Source organism: Anolis carolinensis, chromosome 5, assembly GCF_035594765.1.
Source record: "Anolis carolinensis isolate JA03-04 chromosome 5, rAnoCar3.1.pri, whole genome shotgun sequence".
NCBI lineage: Eukaryota > Metazoa > Chordata > Lepidosauria > Squamata > Dactyloidae > Anolis > Anolis carolinensis.
In genome coordinates, this window is record NC_085845.1 from 23251570 (window position 1) to 23274557 (window position 22988).

At 38.6% G+C, this 22988-nt stretch overlaps 1 long non-coding RNA gene across 1 annotated transcript in view; it reads left to right on the forward strand.

Moving 5' to 3' along the window:
• The window catches only part of LOC134299776 (uncharacterized), a 32111-nt gene extending 15822 nt beyond the window's left edge, over positions 1 to 16289 (forward strand). Inside the window, exons 2-3 of the long non-coding RNA XR_010007029.1 lie at positions 2307 to 2472; positions 14186 to 16289. This is a non-coding gene — a long non-coding RNA (uncharacterized LOC134299776). The remainder of the gene's footprint in view (positions 1 to 2306; positions 2473 to 14185) is intronic.
• The last annotated feature ends 6699 nt before the right edge of the window (positions 16290 to 22988 follow it).

Here is a 22988-nt window from a genome sequence, read left to right on the forward strand (position 1 = left end):
AACTGCATACTTCTTGCAGGCAATCCTGCAAAGCAGTCCATGTTAACCATAAAAATATGTTCACTATCACCATATATTTTTGTTCTGCTTGTTAGACAGGGCCTTTAGCTAAGTCCATTTTTCCAAATGGTAGAATTTGAGTCCTTGTTGTTTCATTTTTGTGGCAAACACTAGATAGAGCATCTAATGCCGCAAAGCATTGCAATTTATTAAGATGTCATTAGGCAGAATGTTAATTATACTAAATAGTAGTTTAGTTCAATTGGGTCACTTTACAATGGGAGAAACATGGAAGATATTCTGATGCTTATATCACATTATTAAATAATTTGACTCTGCTTATATTAGGCAAATATATAGAAAGTGCTTCTCTCTATATATGATATATACCTGCCTAAAATTTGGGATCAATTAGGAGGATTGTACTCCATGTTCCATCAAAAGGATAAATAAATACATTGTGGGAGGAATAGGAGAGGAACTTTTCTGTGGTGGCACCTTTATTGTGGAATACCCTTCTTTCAGGGTATTCTCAAGTAGCAGCAAGGTTAGGCCCCTTCCATACAGCTGTATAAAATCCACATTGAACTTGATTATATGGCAGTGTGGACTCAGGGCCCACCCAGACAAGGCCCATAATGTGTGAAATCTCACAGACATCTCCGGTAAAACTGAATTAATTAGAGACAAAGCAGGAAAACCCTGCTTTGTCCCAAATTAATTTCACATCTGGATCTTTCATAAGATCCACGTCTTCCCAGGTGTGGGCCCTATGTGGATTGGGCTTGGGGATCACATTGCATGATCCTGAGCCAAATCCACACAGCTGTCTCAGGTTTCTCAGGCTGCTGGAGCCCGGAAAACCCAAGACAACACACACCCCTCCCAAAAAAAAAACCCCAGAAAAAGGCTAAAAATAACATTATTCATGTGGCTGCCATTAAACTGCTGCTGGAGCTCTCCTAGCACAAAGAAATGATGTGCCAGGAGTGGTGGATGAAAAGGAAAATTGCTCCCCCATCTCCTGTTGCATCATTTCAACATGCCAGGAGAGTTCCAGCAGCAGTTTAATGGCAGCCGAGTGAGTAATTATTTATTTTTAGCCCTTTTCTGGGGGGTTTTGTTTGGTGTCTTGGTGCCCTGCCAGAAAGTCCAACAAAGCATCTAGACCCCCCCCCCCAGGAAAGCATGGGTTTTGGGGGGAGGTGTGGAGTTTTAACCCATGCCCAATTGGGTTTCTTAAACCCAACTTGGCACCAGTTAAAGGCCTGTGTGGAAGAGGCCTCAGATAACCCAGTTCAAAGCAGATATTGTAGATCATCTGCCTTGATATTCTGGGTTATACAGCTGTATGGAAGGGCCCTAAGAATAATTTTTGCAACATGTTTAAATGTGTGTATTTAAAAAAATTAAACCCTTCAGAGAAACCGATTTTAAATAGGCTACACATGGTTGAGATTTATATTATTCAAGGCTGGAAAATTATTTAATATATTTTAATAGTTTCAACTTTTGTAATTATTTATTATCTTAAGTTGATTTCATTATAAGCCACCCTTAGATTTCAGATATGTTCAGAAAGAAATAACATTTTTACACAATCAATCAATCAATCACTATTATAGAGGAAGGAAATTGAGAGAAAGTTACTTTTTGTTGCCATCACAATGCCTATTTGTATCAGCCTCTCTTAAGCTGCTGTTTGTCCCAGAAGTAAGTAAGTAAGTAACTTTATTCTTATACCCCACCACCATCTCTCGACAGGGACTCGGGGTGGCTAACAAAACAAATACAACAGTTAAAACACATTACAGTAAATAAAACCACAATAAAATTGACACTATAAAACAATACATTACAATGATCATAAAACTCATTTAAAAGCATAAAATGAGTACGGACATAGTAAAAATGGAATCAACCACCAGGTTAATGGAGGGGGGTAGTATGGAGGGGACATTTGAACTAAAGTGCAGTAATATTGTGATAAAGTGCTGTGGGACAAACACAAGTGATATAGATGCTAATGTAAGCTTTCTTCTTGGACTAATAACAATCATTGAATCTTGTGCTTGACTAAAACACCCATAATGTGATTTTTATCCTTTAAAAAACAAGCATATTAATGCTAGTCACACACTTTGAGTCACACTATTGTCATTTGCACATATACCTGCTTGCAATGGTCGGAGTGGATTTAAATACCATTCCTTCCAGAAAAACAAGGAATCTCCTTATAAGAATGTCCTTTTGAGGATAATTTTAACATTTTAATATAACATTTTAAATAGCAGGTTTCTATTTAGGTCTGCAGATTAAAGCCAGCCATTCCAGAGAGATTCATGCTTCAGACAAAGACGAGTGAATGGATTGATGTAGTTGTCACTGGAGGAAATGCAGTAGCCCTTGTTTATGTGCAGATGACCAGCTGACTTGATCTGAATGACCTCAAAATCTATGAAGTCCCTAAAGGTAAGTGAGAGCAATAAATGGCAAAATTTATTTCTGGAGCCATAAGCTATCAATGGACTAAAACACATGCAATAAATTGAAAGTTAGTATAGCCTTGAAATAATAATAGAATTAGTTATGGTTAAGATCAGGATAGGCTCTTGTTTGCTGTAATATCTTTCCTGACTTCAAATACATTGAGGTTCGAGTCACATTTTGTGCATTTCTTTTTTGGCCAGAGAAGAAAATATCTCTTACTTCCATATGTTTTATTACTTTTTAAAATCCATAAACAAATGTATGGTATTGGTTAGCTAGTCTATGAATGCCCAAGAGTGTTGCTTTGTCAGGATACTTCTACAAAAGTGAAGACTATAGCCTTGAATACTATATACCAAGGGAAAAAGTCTATATAGTAGGCATTTAAAAAAATTAAAAACAGATATAAAGAATAATAAAGTAGGGCAAAAGCTGAAACCTGCAAGAGTTCCTTTAATCTTTTGCTGAAGTTTTCCAAGTTCATACTAAACCAAAAAGGTATTGTTGGCAAGAATGTTCTGTTCTTTGTGTTACAGTGGTATTCATTTCTTAAATACACTGGAGACTTACAACCAAAGGCCTTGCATCCTTCTGTCAAAGGTCTTCTAGGCCCACTCTCTGTGTGCCTCCTGTGTTCCTTCTCCCTTTTCTGAAACTTACTTTTTTCACCTTTTCTTCCTTCACTTTCTGTCTGTCCAGACACTGTCTGCTTCCTTTAAAAGATCTACATTCTGAGGCTCCAAACTAAAGTCTTAAATTTGGGTCTATTTACAATGGAGGAAGATATTCAGATATTTGGGTGATCACATTATTTGGCTTTGCCTATTTGACTGCACACACTCCTCCCAAATGATGGTGTCAAGAGGGTAGTAGCATGGTCTTATAGTGTTTCAGATTAAACCAGGGGCCTTGGACTCATGGAAAGGGGACAAGACTCTATGGCTTTCAGTCTGTCAATGGAAACTCCCATCCTTTTGTCATCCTTTCTGCTCCTCACCCCCCCCCCCCCCACACACACACATCCACAGGTACCCTCATGATAAGGTCAGCTTTACTACCTTTACTACCTTTACCTTTAAGGTCAACTATCTGCAGCTATTATGATAGGATTGAATTCTGTTGAATTGCACGAAGCAGTGCGTAGCTCACAGTGAGAAGTGGCCTCTCAACATGCTGCACAGAACTACCCAACATGAACATGGGCCTCTGAAGGGACTGCTTTCCTTTCTGATTGAGACCACATAAACCTTGATGAGTCTGATGGGGAAAGTCTCTCTATGAGATAAAAGCATGGGTGGGGCTTTACTCACCAATTTTCCAAGCTAAGCTAAGCTTCTCGATGATTTTGTGAATAAACCAAGCACAATAAAATATGTTCAGACCCCAAATAAAGCAACTGTGGGAATAACATTACTAGTAACTGTGGTATAATTATTAAAGTGTTGTAGTGGGACATGGGAAATGTGCATTCTTTCCCCACTAAACCATGAAAACACTAACTTCACACTATTCCTCTCTTCCTTAGACTGCTCTAGTAATTATAAAGTGGGGAGTGGGAGAACCATATGCACCATTTGCGTTCACTGAAGGAAAGGTGGGATATACATTTAACATTAAGTAATACTATTTTTGTTACTGTATGTATTACTGTGTATTGAAATACACAGATGCTCCTAGTTCTAGTTCTGTTTAATGATGTCAACATGGCAACACTGTATATCACAGTTTGAAACTACAAACATCCAATTTTCATAATACAGATGCCATATGAAGACTATCTGAAAGAACCTTTTCTCAATGTCTCTTTCACAATGTGAACCATTTTTGTGTCTTGTGTTACCATGAAGTTCATCCCCTCCCACACAAGAAAATCTCCAACTATGTGTTTTGTTATTGCCCACCACAAAGAATCTCCAGGTATATTTAATGACACTTTGACAAGAAACAAGTGTTGATTTCAGCTAATCCATATGGAAATCTATTACAAATAAATGACTTCTTACACATGACAAGCAAGTTTTAAATACCTTTATGGAATAAAAAAGACAATCCAAGATTGCTGGATGGTGGTAAGTAATCTAAACCTAGTAGAATTTATGCCTCTGGTGAAAAAACATGCCTCAAGTCTAACATATAGGAATCACTGCATGAACACCAAGCATGAAGTAACTGCATGCAATAACATCCTGCGGAAACTTACTGGCAGCGCATGGGGTACAGACCCAAAATTAACAAGAACATCAGCCCTGGCCTTGTCTTACTCAACTGCCAAGTATGCCTGCCCTGTTTGGCACACATCTGCCTATTCGAAGCAGGTGAAACACTGAACGAAACATGCAGAATAATCACAGGATGTCTCAGACCTACACCTGTTGATAAACTCTACAAGCTAGCTGGCATTGCCTCACCTGGTGTGTGGCGGGAAATTGCTGCTAAGTGTGAGAGAAATAAGATTGAACACTGTGAAAGCCATCCACTGCATGGTTATCAGCATCCTCCCAGTAGACTCAAATCAAGGAAAAGCTTCATGAGAACTACAACTCCTCTTAATGTTCCCCCAGTAACAACAAGACTATCCCTCTGGGCAGCTAAACCAGGCAATCCCAATTGGATGGCCCTCAAAAGAGTCTGCCTCCAGGGTCAAATGGAGAATGGAGACTTGGAAGTCCCTACACAGACTCAGAAGTGGAGTGGGCAGATCAAAAGACAACCTGGCAAAATGGCACAACCTTAAAAAAAACCATCCACTTTGTGTGACTGTGGAGCGGAACAGACAGCTCTGCATCTGTATGCTTGTCCGCAATGTCCTGCCTCATGTACAAAGAAAGAATTGTTTGAGGCTACAGACAATGTAGTCACTGTTGCCCAGATTTGGTCAAAAGATATTTAGCTGCGTGCACTCCTATTTTTATCATTTTTATACTAATTTACGCAATGCTTTTGATGCGAAATAAATAAATAAATAAGTCTAAACTGTGAAACACCAATGCTTTCCTAATGAAACAAAATTTCAATATAATTCCTGAATGCTAAAGAAGAACTAACCTGAAATGTTAGAAAATGGCTTGATATTTTGAGTACTTAGAGATGTTGTTTTATTCACCGCTGCTAATTTGAAATCAATAGTAATCATTGTAGGATTCAAAGCAGTAATTTCTTTCTTGAATAGAACATTGTCCTATTATGTCAGTAACGGTGGATATAAAAATAACTCTCCTGTGTTCAATAGGAATCCAGCATGACTACTGAAGCTTTGTGAAAATTATAGTGCATTTACAGGAAAGGCCCTAGCTCTTTACTTCTCAGAGTAAGGTTGGCAGTGAAGCAAGAGAGGGAGAGACACATCAAATTGATATTTTGTCCTGTGTACCCATATAACCAGTCCCTTGCCATAGATTTTACATCTATGTTAAATAATATTCTGACACTTGGCAGAGCTGAAAGTAGTTTGCTGCTGTTGATCTATTCTTTTAAACTGTGCTTAGTCAAGTGGTTTGGAAAATAGGTGTCAATGGGGCATTTGTTAAAAATGATATCTTGATGTTCCTGTGATGGAAATCTTTAATGCATTCCCCTAGCAAGTTTATCTTCTGCCTCCTCCAAAATGTTATATGGATACATTGTGTGTGCTATATACTAGCAAGTGAATTTTATATGAGCTTGATATTCATTGTTTTTAATCTTTGTCATTAAAAATTAACTGAGTTCCCACCAAGATCAATAGAAAGTTTACTACACTTTCAAAGAGAGCCTATATTTTTCTGGCTTATCTTTTTTAAAAAATGCAGCTTCAGCCATTTTTAGTATTTTTATGTACAAAATACAGCAGAGTGGTGAACGCACAAATCAGAACTTAGAATTAAATCGTTTGTTAACTCTTTAAATTATTAATTTTCTAGACTTTTCTAGTGATTTCACCTAACTTTATAGATTTCCCATTTCACAGTATGTGGAACAAGGTACTTAGAGTCTTTCTAGGGGAGGATTGGGGTGCGTTATGACCCTTCCAGTTACTCTTCTTCCACAACTGATTATATTCTAGACTGGTTTCTATTGTATATTATTGTAAGATATGCAGTTATTATTAAGTACTATTTCCAGTGACCTGTAATGTTTTTAGTTCTTTCATGTGCTACTCAGTACTACTCACTTGAATAATTAAGCCAACCACCTCTATCAGTTACTTCACTTGGCTTCTCTCCCAATTTCCTCAATCTGCTTTCTACCCACGTTTTATGTCAATTGACATAGGCACACGTTTTGAGAGCTTTGGTAAAGTTGGAGCATGGAGCAAAAAGAAAACACTACTGGAAATCATGTCCTGGTACCCATTCTTATGTTTTTCATTTAAAATAAAAATCTAATCAAAAGTAACTGTTTTCAGTAAGTATTAACTTTAGTTATGTAACACTCCAACATAAGTAGAATTCATATGTTAAAGTGTATCTATATTTAGTATTAATGCTGTTTGACACTATTCTAACTGTTCAGTTCCTATCCAACCTTTTATACCTCACCAAACTACAATTACAGTAGAGTCTCACTTATCCAACATAAACGGCCCAGCAGAATGTTGGATAAGTGAATATGTTGGATAATAAGGAGGCATTAAGGAAAAGCCTATTAAACATCAAATTAGGTTATGATTTTACAAATGAAGCACCAAAATATCATGTTAGACAACAAATTTGGCAGAAAAAGTAGTTCAATACGCAGTAATGCTATGTAGTAATTACTGTATTAATGAATTTAGCACCAAAATATCACGATATATTGAAAACATTGACTACAAAAATGCGTTGGATAATCCAGAATGTTGGATAAGCGGGTGTTGGATAAGTGAGACTCTACTGTATAGGGATTCCATAACATTGAACTATGACATTTAAAGTGGCATCAAAATGCATTAATTCTACAGGTTTGATTTTTGTACTTTTAAACACACACACACATATGTATAGTAGATGATTGAATACATTGATGTGTAGAGCTAATGGAAGATGTTCTGCTGTTGTTGTTTTTTATATTAATTTATATGCCACTATTTTACAGGGATTGGGACACAAAATGGCTAACAACCTAAAAGTGATTCAATTTAAAACTTTTAAAAGATAAATATTAAAATACAATAATGCTAATTCAATTAGTAAAACAATTCAATTAAAAGTCGTGTTCTTAGGCTTTGGCACCAAAGCCAGAAATAACATGAAAAAAATAGGAATAGTGCCCCATGCCACACAGAAAGAAAGCATTTGAGCACATTTCAACAATAATTTTATTCAAAACTATATGCACATGTGAAATTGAACAAACAGGTCAGATATATCTTTCATAAATAAAGAAAACTGAATAATCTAAGGACCCTTTGAAAACTTCTTCTAAAGTGTATCCAGGAATAACTTGTTCATATACTAGCTCTCATTTTTCTTATAATTTCAATTTTGGTGGCCATAGTCACATATCTGTGCTCTTTAAATGTTCCAACAACATTCCGCAATGTGCAGTGTCCATGATAGATTAGGGATTCTACATGCAATAATCCAAAGAAGGAAACTTTCCCATGTCTTAGCAAAATTGGCATAAGAGGGGAATCGGCTGGTCCCACCAACCATACAATAAGTGATTTAGTGGAAACCATTATGCCAAGATGTTTTATTTTAGTATAACTAAGAATATTGGCCACATCTCTCCCCAGATCATTTCCTAAAGCTTACTGAATTCCTTGAATTAATCCTTAAACTATATCATATGATTGTTTTCAGGGCAAGATAGAGATGGAAATGTAAGGGGTAAGCAAGCCCAAGTCCTTTCTACAGTGGCTTTTTTAAAGAAAGAATATCATATTTTAATATAAATTAGAGCAGTGTTTTAAATTTAGTTCCCACAAAAATCCTGCCTAAAGCAAAATACAGAATTAATTGGGAATTATTTCCACCTCAGGCAAAACCTGTAAGGAATTCTGAAAGAAGTCTGATGTGTGTCTGTAAGCAAAAGGCTCTCTCACGTTTGCCCCAGATTGTTATTGGATTTTGCCTAAAGTGATCGCTGAAGATAATGTATGCTGTTTTCTTCCAGAACTCTTCTTTATAAAACATTCAGACCGATTTGGCAAAGCAAATGCATATAAAATAATTGAAAAAGTTTAGGTGAAGTAAAAAGACATTTCCCAAAGATTCACTATTTTTCACGGATGTACGTATATTTGGATGTGGAATTGTGCCCATTTATTTAACCTTTGAGAAACCACCATTGTCTCTAAGATGGAGATTTTATGGTGATTTTACTTTTTTCAGACTTACTTCAGTGTTATTACCTGAGGTGTTACATTATATCATAACCTACTTGAATTTAATCTTTGATATGGATGAAAGTGGACCATAATTCCATTCTCCTAATCTGGAGAATGAGAACTCTGCAACAAAACAAGTTTTCATCTGTTTATTGCTTGCGTCAGAATGTAAATATGAGTGTAAAGTGCATCAGATTACACATCTGACAATACATCTGAATGCAAATGTTGTCTGTCCCCTTTCATTGCTTTCAGTAGATGCCTGAATACACATTTACATACATATTCTGTTCCTATTGATATTACAGCAGAATCGGTCCCATCTAAATAAAATTTTCATGCATGAGCTAGAGGAAGATCAGGATAAACAAGGTTTATCTTTTTTAGAGCTAGATCAGGGCAAACGTGCTTTATCTTTTTAGAGCTAGATCAGTGCAAATTTGTTTTATCTTTTCAGCTGCCATTCTAGCACGTAATGCCTTTCTATTACTAACCAACCTATATAAATAATATTCAATTGAGTGTATTGAATATATTTTCTTTGCTTTTCCTTTTCTTGTTGGCATGAATGTGTCTCTGGTAACTTGTGCTGTTATTTTTTATTCCTTTATTCCTCAAACTGGTTTATGCTTTCACATATTTTTCTAGTAGCATTTTGCTTTAAAATGGTAAAAAAAAAACTGAGCCAAAGCTTTTGCCAGTAGGAGAACTTTGCTGATTTTACTGTTTAACATGATTAACAGCACCAAGAAGCTTCCATTTTACAATAGCTCAAAGGTCACCCATTAATTACTGGCCTTAATTAGACAATAAGTGGACTGACTAAGGAGGGGGAAATCTATCTCTTTTCTTCCTTGAAAGATCCTTCTCATTAATGGAGTCCATTTGCTTGCCAAGATGTGAAAGGCCATGATGATCAAGCAGTCACGTGATGATTTTACAGCCATGTTTATGGTTATGATGGATCCATTTCCTGGCCCATATCCCAAGATAACAGTAGTATGTCCATCCCGTGTAGCATAATGGGCTAAAAGAGAAAGCTATGCCTTGGGAAAGAAGAACAGGAGCATAAAATGGCTGTGGGATGTGATGTGACCTGAGACATTAAACTCACTTGGCAGACTTAGGCTAGGCAAATTGTTGGCAAGATTTGTTTCTCTAAATCCCCCTGAGAAGGATGAGTGCTTCATGTTACATTATATTGATATGCATGAACTGCATAGTGCTTTATGTTTTTTTGTGTTGTGATATATGGGGTTAATGCTCTATGTCTAAGTTTAGGAATACCTTAAGAAATACAAAAGAGTTGTAAAGAATAAAAAGTGAGAGCAATGTTCTGTATATAAGTGAGCCAGACTTGTAAGTGAGTTGAAGGAGTTGGTGAGAGAATTAGAAGAAACTGAGCTGAAACAATGAGAAGAGAGTTGGAATTAAAAATGAAGTTGAAGCAGAAGTACAGAGGAGAGAAGTGCAGAAGAGACACACACAGGGAGAAAAAGCTAGAGAAGAAAGGCTGACAAGAAAAACATCAAAGCAATGAGGGGAAAGTGGGGAAATAGCCAGACTCTGAGGCTTGATTTGTGGGAGAACAGTTTGCGGGGGGAAACTTGAAGATAGGCATCACTATTGAGAGATGATTGCTCAGCAGACTGCTTGTATTTTATAATTTTTTTTTAAAAAAAGTTACAATGTAAGTTAAAACAAAACTTGTGGTTTAAAACAACATGTGGTTTAAAAGCATTAAAATCAATTCAAGTTTAAATCCATTAGGCATTGGTCTAATTAAAATGTTTCAGTGTGTCCCTGGTATCTTCCTGGGTTTAGTTCTGGGACCCCACTTTGATACCAAAAATCCGTGGATGCTCAAGTCCCATTATATCTGTGAATTGTGTATCCATGCATTCAGCCATTCAGAGCTTGGAAACATTCAAGGAAAAACAAGAACAAAAAGCAAGCTTGATTTTGCTATTTCATATAATGGACACCATTTTGCTATATCACTGTATATAATGGAACTGGAGCATCCACAGATTTTGGTATTCATGTGGGATCCTGGAACCAAGCCCCTGCAATACAACTGCCTAGTAAAATAATGTACCTCATATGCAATAGCAAAATTAAGGTTTCCTCTTTAGAATTTTTGAAATATTTCAAGCAGTAGATGTGTATAATCTGGAGGGCCAACTGTACTTTTAAGATATTAATTTAAAAGAATTTAAAACTCATAAATATGTAATACCGATGTTACATCCTTCTACTCAAACCAGTTAAAGGCTGAACACATGTTTAAATAGAAAATTCTTTATCTTCAGGTGAAAAAGGAGCGGAAGGGGCCAAATGCTATGGGCTTGAGTTTCACAACCTGCAAGCAGTCATGGTTAAGGCTTGCTCCCATGTCATCACCAGACTAGCCTGAGAGAATAGTGGGATGGAGATGAAAGCCATCCTTAAAGAGCTGTTCTTTCCAATAAAAAACATGAAAAGCATTTTCCACAGGTGCTCCATGTTCAGGAAAAAGTGTAGACTCTATAATGGGATGTTTTCTTCTAGTCATATGAACTTTTTTTTTACAAATCAACCTTCTCCGCGGGGTTGTTTCTACTTGCTTCTGAGGTTCCTCTTTGTTAATACCTTGTATTGATTTTGTGTCACAAGGCTAGTCTTTGGGTCTGAAAGGTAGCACTCGATAGCTTTGCCACAAAACTCTCATTAAAATCAAAGAAAAGACAGTGATGTTGTGATGGGAAAAGGAAGCCGTGGCCAGTGTGGTTCTGTTAAAAAAACATGTATACTGAGTGGAAGAATAGTGTCTGGACAGTGGTTCACCATACAATCCTCAATGCTCAAAAGATTTGAGATGTTTGAATAAAGCCACAGCATATTTCCTCAGGCTCTTATACCTTCCCACACATAGGGTTTTTGTAGATACCCTTTGCAAATCCATAAGCCAGTAAATGACAGAAATAACAGCTCCATATTAATATCTGTTTATGCCTACCACTACTCCACAAGAACTTGTTGATGGCATATGCATGCTTTGCCATCAGTTACATACATTTCTTCTTCAGATCTGTGAATTTGTAAATGCCCCTGAAACTCAGAACTTGGGAAATCACTTTTTTTTTTACAACTCCTAAAATCCCCCAGCCGGGTCTTTGTGGGCAGGTAGAATATCCTTGATTCAATTAAGAGCTTCTTTTTTTTCAAGAGGATGTAATTTCCTGTCAGACTTAATTCATGAACTTCAGCAGTGGCCATTTCAGATACTAATAATGAAGATATTGAACTTGGATTGGATTAATGAAGACAAAGGTTCTCTTTATCTTGGAAATAATCAAAAATCCAAAATTAAAGATAGCTAATTGCCACTAAGATTGATATTTGCCAAGTACATTTACAAATAATTTGATTCTGGGTTTGATTTTATAAGGAAAGGCACTACAAAGTTATGTTTATCATTGCTTCTTAAGATATGATTGATAAAAATTATTCCTCATCACAATGTGCCAGGGATATTTTTGGCCCTTGGCTACAATTATTTCTTTCCTTCCTGGAAACTATCCACAAAACTGCAGTTTATGGCATGTGGACTGGCATTGGTCCAGTGACCACCACATTGAGCAGCTGTCGTGTAACTTCAAGTCATATCTAAATAATGGTGATGTTAAGGTGAAATTATCATAAGGTCTTTCTTGGCTGGATTTAATCAGAGTTTGCCATTGCCTTTTTGGAGGCTGAGAGAGTGTGACCTGCCCAAGGTCATTAAGTGGGCTTCTGTATTGAGAAATGGATTTGAACCCTAGTCTCCATAATTCAAGTGATATAAGCTAACACTACATCCAATTTTCTCAGGGTAGATATTTTTTCTGAACATAAGCACTTATGCCAAAATGAAAGCTAGTTAATCAGAAAGTGTCTATTCATGGTACCAAATTGCCCCCTTTCTCTCTGGAAACAATGAGCTCTTTTTTCAACCAAACTGATTGCGGCAGGTGAGCCAGCTATTAAGAGGAATGCCATTGCCCATTAGTTTCATTTGCTCTTGATCATTTTCTCATCTACAGTGGTGGCTTTCATATCAGTTTAGTGGTGACTGCATTTCAGATTTTAGTCCAAACTTGAAAGGAGATAGCCAAGAAAGAATTCTGAATGCTGAATTCATAGCTGCCACCAGAGGGGGTTTGGGGGGAACAACTTCCAGAATACTCTAGCTAGCATGAACAGTAGGTGTGTGCAAATGTTCATTATTAATTTATTTTCCAGGTCAAATTAGTTAGATTTGTGCATATGAATCAATATTAGAAACATGCAGGAAGGGTGGGGGGGGGGATTTTAGACTCAAAACACTCACCAATAATTTTCGTTACAATTCTGTAACATTAGGATGCCTCCCAAGGTCAGTTTAGTTTTCATTATAATCATTAAGCAACTTTGGTAAAACCAAGAAAACATAGTGTTTTAAAAGCCAATCCTTTTTCTTTGGCCCGATTGCCATAAGCAAAGGCAGGACTAGCAAAGTTAATGGGCGAGAGACTGAGAACACAGCATTCTTAGAAATGTAGTTTGGGCAGGTGAGGCTCTCTGTGGCAGAGTGTGCAGAATGCCCTCCCTAAACTACATTTCCCAGAATGCAGTGCTCAGCATCTGAAAGTCCCAATGAGGGTTGCAGCAGTTAGCCATTTAGAGTCAGTCTAATAAAATAATTGATCTGTAAAGATGACTAAAGTAAGCAAGTAAGCAATAGTATAAATCTGTACTAAGTTGAAGTTACGTGGTTGTGTGTTGTAAAGATGGGCATTCAAGGGGATTGCTGCTGTCATCTTTTTGGGAGATAAATTGTTTTTGTCTAAACTTTTTAAAATCTCCAATCTGTAGATGTGTGAATCATTTTGAAACTTCTGGGGATTGATGCCCTGGTTATCTTGTGCATTGTATATACAATTCAAGTAGATAGCTTTTGTTTTTTTAAAAAATGTTTTTTATAAAAAGTTTGAAAATTTTCCAAAAATCCTTGGATAAGTTAAACATTCTGAAATTTGGTGGGCTAACAATGGTAAATGTGTTATACTATTGTAGCAGGTTTCAGTCCAATAGCCATAAAACTGAGGGAGAAAGGAGTGCCTGAAGTTTCTCCAGTTATAGTAATTATGCGCAATTACTATAATGAAATAGTAACAAAATTCCATTACTCTTGTTATAGTTACAAATTTTTCCCTAACTATATTTTAGAAACACTTTAGAATGAAATGCCAGCAGCCCCAGTTTTGTGATGACTTTTGGACCATTTTAAATGGATTACACATCCCTAATGAACAGTACTGCTTTCTTTTTTTTAAATGCTCAAACAAATATAATATCTCTCAAAGATTTAACACAGGATATACTGATTATGTTATTATTCCACAGAACAGAATGCAAACATGCAACTGGGAAGAAAAGCACTGAAACCTGTGAAGGTGGCATTCAACTATGGGAGTATATGGATACTTCTGCTATCTTTTGGAGAAATGCAGAGAATAGATCTTTACATTTAACTTTGGAAAAATTCTCCTCTCTCAATTTTGTCTTTGCCGCTATGATAAGCCATTTAAAATAAAATCTTACAAGACAAGTGCTGACACATCTTTAAGTATAACATTACAACTGGGCACCATTTGAAGACTATATGGATTTTTGTGAAAGGCAAGAAATGCAGCAATAAAGCCTGGATTTTATGATATTGTGAACTCCCAGTGTTATCTTTTCTTTCCTCCATCTCCCGTGTCTCCAGGGAGAAAGACAATTAGAGAAAGACAATCTACCTAAATAGTCAGGCAAAATGTGGTGCTGAAGCTATGCTTCATTACCCTCCTGCTTTCTCATCTCCCATTTTCCACAAATGGCACACTTATGGGTTACCTGACATCCTGAAGCTTTTGTGCTGAGCTGGGAGAGAATCCTTTCAAAGCCAAAATAAGCTATGCATCTATGAGAGCAGTCACTTTGAGAGAGTCCCATTCTTGTGCTATTTTCATGAAGAATTTGACTCTGCAGCAAGGTGCCAGATATAGTTGTCTGGCAATGAACAAAGAGAACTTGTAAAAATAACCTTTTATAGTAACAAGAGCTTTTCTTTTAATTGGTCAATTATGCTGATGTTTCTTAATTGGGTTCTGTCTTAAGATGTAAATGCCCATGTTCTGTCTTTATGAGCTATTCTGACTTGGTAAGATTTTGATGGGTGGAATGACTTATACATTTATTTACTCATTTATGATCACATTTATTCTTAGTTTGGAGAAGGATAAGAAGCAGGCTGCTAGGGAAGTTTGGGGGAGATTTGGGGGGAAGACTGTGAGTTTAAGGTTCTCATCCCATTTGTCACTGGATTCACCATGGATCATGGCGAATTCGAAGGTGCCTGGCATGGGGCATGGAGAACCCATTGCCATACACCCCGTATCCTTCAGTCTCCCCTTTAACTCATCCCATGGGGGATGTGTCCACCACCCAGCTTGCCCCATTGATCTGTATGCAACACGGGAAGCCTCCCTTGTTGCCACGGAGCCCCGCCAGAATTATCTATGTGTTGTGGGATGGAAATCAGCAGGCCCCATAGTAAAAGGGAAGGGGAACTGGTGTTGCCGCCAAATTCAGCCCCATCGATGCGGTCTTTAAGTATATTTATTATATTTTAATCTGTTTTACCAAACTGTACTATTAATTTTTTTTTACTTTTCTATTGCGTTTTTTAAACTATGATTAGCATGTGGTATTATTAGCCACCTTGAGTCTCCTTGGAGAGAAAGGCAGGGTATAAAGTTAATAATAATTATAACATTGTCATTCCTGCCCATTCATCAAGATAGCATGATTAAATGTTTCCTATCCTTGAAGAAGCATAATCATTCCATAAAAATTTATTTCTTTTAGAGTAATATCAGTATTTAAAAGTACAGAAAACATTTGTGAGGGAGGACGGATGTCCTTAAGAGACTAGTGCATCTATAGGTGAATGTAGCCTTAGTTATGATTGTTCACTGTTAACTGTTATGATTTGCACAAGCATAATGTAACAAAGTGATATACCTGTACTTCCAGAGCAGAGAGACAGTTCAAGCTAGAGGTTGTCCATTTCTTCAAAAATAGGTGCCACCACTGATTTTAAAAATGACTCTAACATCTGATTATATATGAGAACCCAGTCTTATATGACTAAGTAGAAGGATATAATCTCTTTTCCCCGAGGCTTTTTAAAAACAATTTAAGAACCATGTTGGGATTTTTTTCCCTATCAGCCCAACAAATGGTAGAAGCCAACTTAGAGTCAAGCTAGAGAGGCAAAACCAATTTCTAAGGCTTGTTAAATGAACAAGTCAAGAGTAAATTCATCAGCTGCTTGAAAATAAAATGAACTCGGATATGAACTACCTAAAACTAATTAGAAAACTTTACCAGAAACCTAAGATTTGATTCACCAAAGCAAATTCTAAGCTAGGACCCCTTGAATTGTTTCAGCAACATTAGGACACTCACACCTCCTTGTTGTTCACATAAAGAAAAAGAGAAGCTTATCTTATTGGCAGTGGTAACCTTCTAAGAGCTGGGCAACTCTTAAGGAAATTCAAACTGGCACATGAATAGCCTGGATAGATCTGGTCTATTTTCCCCAGGAGATTCATGCATTTGTTTCTAAAATTGGGTGGGACACTCCTAAATGGGGGTTCCCACCATTCACAATTAAAAGATAATGTGTAGGTATTCCATCCGTTTTTTTCCTTAGAAAACTTTCACTGGTTTGGAAAAAGGAAAGAAATAAGAAAAAAAATCAGAGGAGGGTAAGTCCCTAATGAAGAACTTTTGCAAATAAAAGTTGACAGTAGAATCACTTTTGGGTCAGAATAATTTAGAAATGGTTTGAAGGCACACAACAACAAGAAAAGAAAAATGTTATTTATGTTTTTTTCAGTATTTGTATCCTGCTTCACATCTTAAGACCTCTGGGTGGCTTACAATAAAGTCATTTGGAGCAGTTTAAAATTTAACATAATAAAAATCTAAAAAAAAAACAGTAAAAATAATGTAAACATTCTAAAAGGGTATTAAACCTTTGCATAATTTAAAAGTTATGACCCAAACAGTGTATAACCATAGAAATAAACGTAAGGGAAGAAGCCATTATGTTCCAAAGAGTTTTATAAAATGACAAGTTTTAATTTGATGCCAAAATAAAACCAGTGTCAGTATCTATTTAGCTTCCACATTGGAAAGGAGAAGCCCCTCTTCCATTTTTGCAAAATGTGAATTCTTTCTACAAAGGGCAGCCCCTCCTGTGAAGGGGGCATTTCAAAGACATATAGCATGAGAATGGATTTCTTTCTTTCTACATATATATTCATTGTGTTTTTTTCCAGAAGCATTGTAGAGCTTGGAAAAGTTGATACTTTGACTTCAGCTCCAGGATCTCCTAGTTAGCATTGGTCATCAGCTGGGACATGGTTGGATTAATTTCTTTAAAGATGGCAAGTCTCATCTTGATTTCACTATTCTTTCTCCAACAACTTTTCCAACTGAATGAAAACTCTGCCAGAGCCAATCATATGAAGAGGAAAGGCCCACCTCAGGGACAGTTCCTACTCAACTTAAAGTAGCTATGAGAAAAGAATATTAAATTGAAAACTGGATTGCAACTAGTGATACTGGCTTGAGATTTCTGTGATAGTTATATAGTCAGCCTTTCATACCCACAAATTCTGCATCCCTGGATTCAACTAACTGTGGCTCAAAAAAACTGGAAAAAAATCCAAAACATAAACTGATTTTGCTGTGTGGCGAGCACCACAATGATATGAAAGCATATCCTGTTGTAGCCTCCTATCATTTTACAGACCTTCAGGCTCTTTTTAGCACTTGTTTCAAGTTTTCACCATTTTATATAAGTATGCCATTTTACTATAACAGGGCTTGAGTATCCACGAATATTGATATCCACAGAGTCCTTGATCCAAACCACAGTGGATCCCACTGTAGTTCTAGAAATTTCTGAATAGGAAAGGAGAGGTTGGATGTGTTACAGAGAAGAACATCTGTAAGTGCTAGTGAGTCTGGTAAATGCATTAAAGGCAATTGAACACATATGCCATGTGGGAAATCATTAACACACTGGATAAATCAAAATATCTTGGGACATTGTGTACATTACCAAACTGATGACTTTCTATTCTGTCTTTTAGAAATATTACCAGTTTATGATCTGTACAACTTTCAGTTATGTTTTCAGCACTGATTATCTTTTCACTTGAGACGGTTCCAAGTAAATTGCATCTATTGATGCTTTCAGTCTTAGTTATGGTTGATCTGAAGGAAACAATATTTCAGGAGTCTAAAGTGGTGCAGTTTTTAGCTGAATGGTATAAATTATAGCCCCAAGAGCTGAGTGGTTATTTTCAGTTCATAAATGGATCTATCATTACCACCTGTCTAATAAGCTGTCCAATTTCCACTGGCAGCATAGAATCATAGAATCATAGAATCATAGAATAGTAGAGTTGGAAGAGACCTCAAGGGCCATCTAGTCCAACCCCCCGCTAAGAAGCAGGAAATCGCATTCAAAGCACCCCCGACAGATGGCCATCCAGCCTCTGCTTAAAAGCCTCCAAAGAAGGAGCCTCCACCACGGCCCGGGGGAGAGAGTTCCACTGCCGAACAGCCCTCACAGTGAGGAAGTTCTTCCTGATGTTCAGGTGGAATCTCCTTTCCTGTAGTTTGAAGCCATTGTTCCGTGTCCTAGTCTGCAGGGCAGCAGAAAATAAGCTTGCTCCCTCCTCCCTATGACTTCCCCTCACATATTTGTACATGGCTATCATGTCTCCTCTCAGCCTTCTCTTCTGCAGGCTAAACATGCCCAGCTCTTTAAGCCTCTCCTCATAGGGCTTGTTCTCCAGACCCTTAATCATTTTAGTTGCCCTCCTCTGGACGCTTTCCAGCTTGTCAGCATCTCCCTTCATCTGCGGTGCCCAAAACTGGACACAGTATTCCAGGTGTGGTCTGACCAAGGCAGAATAGAGGGGGAGCATGACTTCCCTGGATCTAGACGTTATTCCCCTATTGATGCAGGCCAAAATCCCATTGGCTTTTTTAGCTGCCGCATCACATTGTAGGCTCATGTTTAACTTGTTGTCCACGAGGACTCCAAGATCTTTTTCGCACACACTGCTGTCAAGCCAGGCGTCCCCCATTCTGTATCTTTGATTTCCATTTTTTCTGCCGAAGTGAAGTATCTTGCATTTGTCCCTGTTGAACTTCATTTTGTTAGTTTCGGCCCATCTCTCTAGTCTGTCAAGATCGTTTTGAATTCTGCTCCTGTCTTCTGGAGTGTTAGCTATCCCTCCGAGTTTGGTGTCATCTGCAAACTTGATGATCGTGCCTTCTAACCCTTCGTCTAAGTCGTTAATAAAGATGTTGAACAGAACCGGGCCCAGGACGGAGCCCTGCGGCACTCCACTTGTCACTTCTTTCCATGATGAAGACGACGCATTGGTGAGCACCCTTTGGGTTCGTTCGCTTAGCCAATTACAGATCCACCTAACCGTAGTTTTGTCTAGCCCACATTTTACTAGTTTGTTTGCCAGAAGGTCGTGGGGGACTTTGTCGAAGGCCTTACTGAAATCTAGATATGCTACATCTACGGCATTCCCTGTATCGACCCAACTCGTAACTCTATCGAAAAAAGAGATCAGATTAGTCTGGCATGACTTGTTTTTGGTAAATCCGTGTTGACTATTAGCAATGACCGCATTTGTTTCTAAGTGTTTGCAGACCACTTCCTTAATGATCTTTTCCAGAATCTTGCCTGGTATTGATGTGAGGCTGACCGGACGGTAATTGTTTGGGTCGTTCTTTTTTCCCTTCTTGAAGATAGGGACCACATTCGCCCTCCTCCAATCTGCTGGGACTTCTCCTGTTCTCCAAGAACTCTCGAAGATGATTGTCAGTGGTTCTGAAATAACTTCCGCTAGTTCCTTCAATACTCTTGGATGTAGCTGATCTGGCCCTGGGGACTTGAATTCGTTTAGAGTGGCCAGGTGTTCCTGGACAACTTGTTTCCCTATTTGGGGTTGGATTTCCCCCAATCCTTCGTCCATTCCATGTTGCTGAGGTTGAAGATGGCTTTCTTTTTGTGAGAAGACCGAGGCAAAGAAGGCATTAAGCAGTTCTGCCTTTTCCCTATCCCCTGTCACCATCACCCCATCTACTCCTTGCAGTGGCCCTATCGCCTCCTTTTTCTTCCTTTTTCTACCAACATAAGCAAAAAAACCTTTTTTGTTGTTTTTTATGTCCCTGGCAAGCCTGAGCTCATTTTGCGCTTTAGCCTTGCGAACCTTTTCCCTACAGGAGTTGGCTATACGTTTGAATTCTTCTTTGGTGATTTCTCCCCTTTTCCACTTCTTGTGCATGTCACTTTTGAGCTTTAGCTCAGTTAGAAGTTCTTTGGACATCCATTCTGGCTTCTTTGCACTTGTCTTATTTTTCTTCTTTGTTGGCACTGTTTGCATTTGCGCCTTGAGTATTTCACTTTTGAAAAACTCCCATCCATCCTTAACTCCCTTGTTTTTTAATATCGGCGTCCATGGAATGCCGCTCAGTAATTCCTTCATTTTTTGGAAGTCAGCTCTCTTAAAGTCCAGAATGCGTGTTTGACTTGTCTTAGTTTCAGCATTCCTTTGTATTGCAAACTGCAGGAGCACATGGTCACTTGCCCCTAAGGATCCAACCACTTCAACTGTATTGATCAGGTCTTCCACATTTGTTAAGATTAGATCAAGAGTTGCTGATCCCCTTGTTGCCTCTTCTACCTTCTGGACCATAAAATTATCTGCAAGGCAAGTGAGGAATTTGTTGGACTTTGTACTCTTGGCTGAGTTTGTTTTCCAGCAGATATCGGGATAATTGAAATCGCCCATGACTACTATATCTCTTCTTTGTGCCTGTTTGGTCAGCTGTTGACAGAAGGCTTCATCAAGTCCTTCATCCTGACTCGGAGGTCTGTAGTAGACACCCACGACAAGATCTTTTTGAGTCCCGGTTCCCTTGATTCTTATCCAGATGCTTTCAAGCTGGTTTCCCGGATTACAGTCTTGCATTTCTTCTGCAACGTAACTGTTTTTGACATATAAAGCTACTCCCCCTCCTCTCCCCTTTGTTCTATTTCTGTGAAAGAGGTTATAGCCCTCAATGGTTAAATTCCAGTGATGGGAGTCATCCCACCAGGTTTCAGTGATGCCTATGACATCGTATGTGTGGTGCTGTGCTAGGAGTTGGAGTTCGTCTTGCTTATTTCCCATGCTCTGAGCATTAGTGTAAAGACATGTAAGCCCCTGTGACCTCCCCTCGAACTGTTTATTTGGGATTATTGTGCTCTCTGTACTTGGTCCTTGCTGTGTTTGTGCAGCCCTCCGTTTAGCCTTACGGCGGTTCCCTGTGGTCGTGGGTAATATAGTGTTCGCTAGGCTGTTGTTCCCCTCCCCCAGTGGATTTAGTTTAAAGTGCGCCTGATGAGGTTTGTGAGTCTGTGTGCAAAAAGATGTTTTCCTACTTGTGTGAGATGCACCCCATCGCTTGCCAGTAGTCCATCCTCTTGGAAGAGTAGACCATGGTCAAGGAAGCCAAAATGCTCCTCTTGACACCATTTTCTGAGCCAGTTATTGACCTGTACTATTTTTCCGGCCCTTGTAGAGCCATGTCCTACAACGGGGAGGAGGGATGAAAAGGTCACATGTACATTATACAGTTTTAGCTTTGTTCCCAGAGCTCGAAAATCATTTGTGATCTTTTGAAAAGTATGCCTAGCGGTGTCATTGGTACCTACATGAATCAACATAAGGTGGGGAGGGTGATGGGGCTTTAGGAGCCTGCTGAGCCTCTGAGTGATATGGTGTATTTTTGCCCCCGGGAGGCAGCATGTTTCTCGAGCCATCCCATCCGGTCTGGAAATGATGGCTTCCGTTCCTCTAAGGAGGGAGTCACCTACTACCAAGACCTGTTTCCTTTGAGGATTGACAGGGTCCCTTTTGTGCAAGACAGTGTGTATGTCCCCTGAAGAGTGTTCCTGTTGAAGTGAATCATGTAGGTGTAAAGTGTTGTCCTCCTCCTCAACATCCCCAGTGCATTCATCAATGACAATCCATTGAGATACATCCGAGAGCCCATTACTCTCCCAAGGATGTTCCTGTTGCTCCTGGTCTATGATTGGGGATGGAGCATTTGCATGATTACATAAGTGTGACTGTGGTGATGCACTGTCCCTGTCAGGGCTATCCCCTGCGCATTGATCCAGGATGGTCCACTGAGTGGTATCTAAGAAACTGTGGTCCTCCACAAGATGTGTTTCCTGATTGTATGTTAATGATGTAAGAATTTCAAATCTGTTGTGTAAATGCAGCTGAGCAGAGGAGTTCTGCGGAGGCTGCCTGGTCCTGCGTCTCCTTCTATGGGTGACCTCCTTCCAAGCCTGAGGGTTGTCTACCTTTGAGTTGATCTCCCCATAAGGTTCCTGATCATGGTCTTGGTGGTGTTGGTGTGATGCAGGCTGCTGATCTACAGCAGCGTGTTATGCAGTGTCCAAGAAGAGCTCGAGTGCCTGAATGTCCTTAAGGGTCTTAATACGGTGCTCGAGCTGTTGGATCCTCTGCTCCATCAGAGTCATCTGTTTGCATTTGGAGCAGATGTAGTTGTCTAGTTTTTGTGTGAAAAAGCGGAACATGCCACAGCGGGTGCATGTGATGGGAATGTTTTGCTTTTGTTGCATCTCTTGGTGAGCGTGGTGGCCAAGTGGGATCTTTGTACAGTTAAGTAATATGCACGCACTTTATGTGCAGACTGCAACAAACCACGTCTTTGTGTATTTGTTTATGTTGCTTTGTTTCCTGTATGTACTGCAAAGGATAGTTAGTAAAGGTGCCTTTACTAAAGGTGCCTGGCAAATAAAGCTTTCCCAGAAACTCAATTAACAGGGGACAATGCCTGCTGTCAATCAACTTAAGTACCTGGCTCTCTTTCAACACAACAGTCACACAACAGTTAGACTTTGACCACAGGAGCCAAGCCCAAACTCAGTTTAAAATCTTAGCCAAATCTTAGCCAAATCCTACCTGAAGCCAGGGAGCAAAAATGTCCTCCTGCTTCCTCTGCTTCTGCGAGAACCAACTGCCCTTCTGGGATCAGGCTCTGG